We start from the raw sequence: 2,309 nt of genomic DNA on the forward strand, positions 1-2,309 counted from the left end.
TAAGTTCCGACGACATTGTTATAATTCACAATTGATTAAATTCTGGAGTAAAATTTCCCACCAGTCACAATGGAATGGCCCATATAAAAAAATACTATAGCGAGTTTTGAAAAAGTAACTTTTACATAGCTAGCTTTTTATAGCTTTACGCGTTCTCTCTTCCATGAAGATTGGTCTGCTTCTTTTCTGCGACGCCTTCCACTAAGCACCGAAACTTCCACGTTTTGTTGCAGTTTTCTAAGTTCATCAGAAGACGGAGATTTTTTTAACTTGTATAAATACGTACAATAAATATTATAGTGTATACATATATATGTACATACAGTAAGTATTATAGCGACTTTCGCTAGAGTACCTAACATTTGACGCTATTTTTTCAGAATATATAAGGATTTTCACTGCATTGTTAGTGGACATGAAACTACTTTAAATACTGGTACGTTAACCACCAAAAACTAAAAATCGAAAAATTTTCACATAGAGCACTTTGCAAGTGGACTACTCGATTACCTTTTTCGGTACAGAGGGATCCTAGGGGGTGGCGGCATCAAAATTCCGACGTTACTTTTTCACATGCATTATTGCACCACTCTAATGTACATACATACATATGTATTTATGCAGATACGTATTTACATACATAGGTACTAAAGAATGGTCATCCACTCATTTAATCCGCACTTTAAAAATGCATCCACACATATACATACGTACATAATTATGTACACACATAAATAAGCGCGTATGTGTGTATGTGAAATTTATATGCGATTAAAATTTTTTCACCTTTTCGAACTTTTATTCTCTCCGATAGGACGAATTTGAGAGACAAAAGGAGCTTTTATTCTCTGAGCTGGTACTTTATCTTTAAACGCCCTTTTGTCAATACAATTTTTAAATTCTTTTGTATCTACTTGTTTGTACAAATACATATTTATGTAATTTACACTTCGTATCAAAATTTTCCCAATTTTAAAGTTTTGCCGATCAGAAGAATCTCATATATGTATATACTTTAATGCAAATATGTGCATACATTTGTAGGAGCACAGCACAAATATTTCGTCGTACATATGTATGTATGTACATACCCAAGTATCGCCATAAAAATATGTATATATGTATGTATGCACATGCATGCATATGGATGTGTGTGTAGGTAAAAATTTTCTCGACTTTTGTATACACAAATTTTGCTTACTTTTTTCCAACTTTTATGCGCTATTTAGTGCGACAACCAATGTACATGTGTATTTTTTACATATGCATGTATTTCATTATCAATTGAATTGCAATTTTTAATTCGCTTCATCACTAAAATACATATACCGATGTGTGGGTATTTTTCACTTTGGTGTGTATGTATATGTTTGCACTTTCATTCTTTGCATTAACTATAGTTTATGGGTTTCTTTTGGAACACGAGCTCACGTTTAGTATATGTGCTTTAATTTAAGTCGCTAAATTAACTCTAACATTGAAATGTACACAAAGTGATTCAATTATAAAGATACTTGGTCGCAAAGTACATATTTTATATTTCTGCAGTATGAAAAATGGAGCGAATGAACCACCAATCGTAGACTCACGTAACGTTCGCCTCCCATTAATAAGGAACGCGTGTGAATTTATGAATAGAGCATAGAGCAGATTTCAGGTTCAAAAGCCGCCACTGTATACAATAAAAGAGCCTCTTTGCACAATTAGGTTCTCAGAGAAACGTAAAGAGTTGCCACTTTGCTGTTTACTATAGCGAATGAGGGAATCGTATTTTAAAGTTAGATATATACGAAACTAGAAATAAGAAGGAATAGTCAAAATTTCCCACTTCAAATTAACCTAATTGATTTATTGATTTTCAATATTTGAAAATCAAATTGGTTTATTTTTGCAAAACTTTCACAAAACCGAACTATAATAAACACTTCCAAGGTGCAGTCCTAAGAATGTATTGGTAACCCTGCTCCTTATGTAAGTACACATGTAGGTATGTATATGCATACTCTAATAAATACGTGAACTCACATTTCATATTCACGGAACGAAGTGTGTATTTCTTTTCAAATACAATTAGTTTAGGATTCTCAATTTGTTTTACTGTCAATGGATGATCACCAGTGTTAGTTGATATTACAGCAAGTTTTGATTTTTCAGTTCGGAAACAGAAATATCAACCTATTTGAGTTTGGAAACACTAATTTTGAACACGAACGCGAAAATGCAATGTTTTTGGACAGCACAAATTTTAGCGAATATTAAGAACGGTCGGTCGGCCTTTTTTATTTACTGCAAGTACATAATTCATATGT

At 32.7% G+C, this 2,309-nt stretch overlaps 1 protein-coding gene across 1 annotated transcript in view; it reads right to left on the reverse strand.

Moving 5' to 3' along the window:
- The window catches only part of LOC118743992 (mucin-19), an 86,488-nt gene extending 84,861 nt beyond the window's left edge, over nt 1–1,627 (reverse strand). The window contains exon 1 of the mRNA XM_036476755.1: nt 1,202–1,627. The gene's annotated coding sequence lies outside the window, so the exon portion shown is untranslated. The remainder of the gene's footprint in view (nt 1–1,201) is intronic.
- Between the last annotated feature and the right edge of the window lie 682 nt (nt 1,628–2,309).

The sequence above is a fragment of the Rhagoletis pomonella genome, unplaced genomic scaffold (assembly GCF_013731165.1).
Source record: "Rhagoletis pomonella isolate Grant_MI unplaced genomic scaffold, Rhpom_1.0 Rhpom_scaffold_00007, whole genome shotgun sequence".
NCBI classification, from domain to species: Eukaryota; Metazoa; Arthropoda; class Insecta; order Diptera; family Tephritidae; genus Rhagoletis; species Rhagoletis pomonella.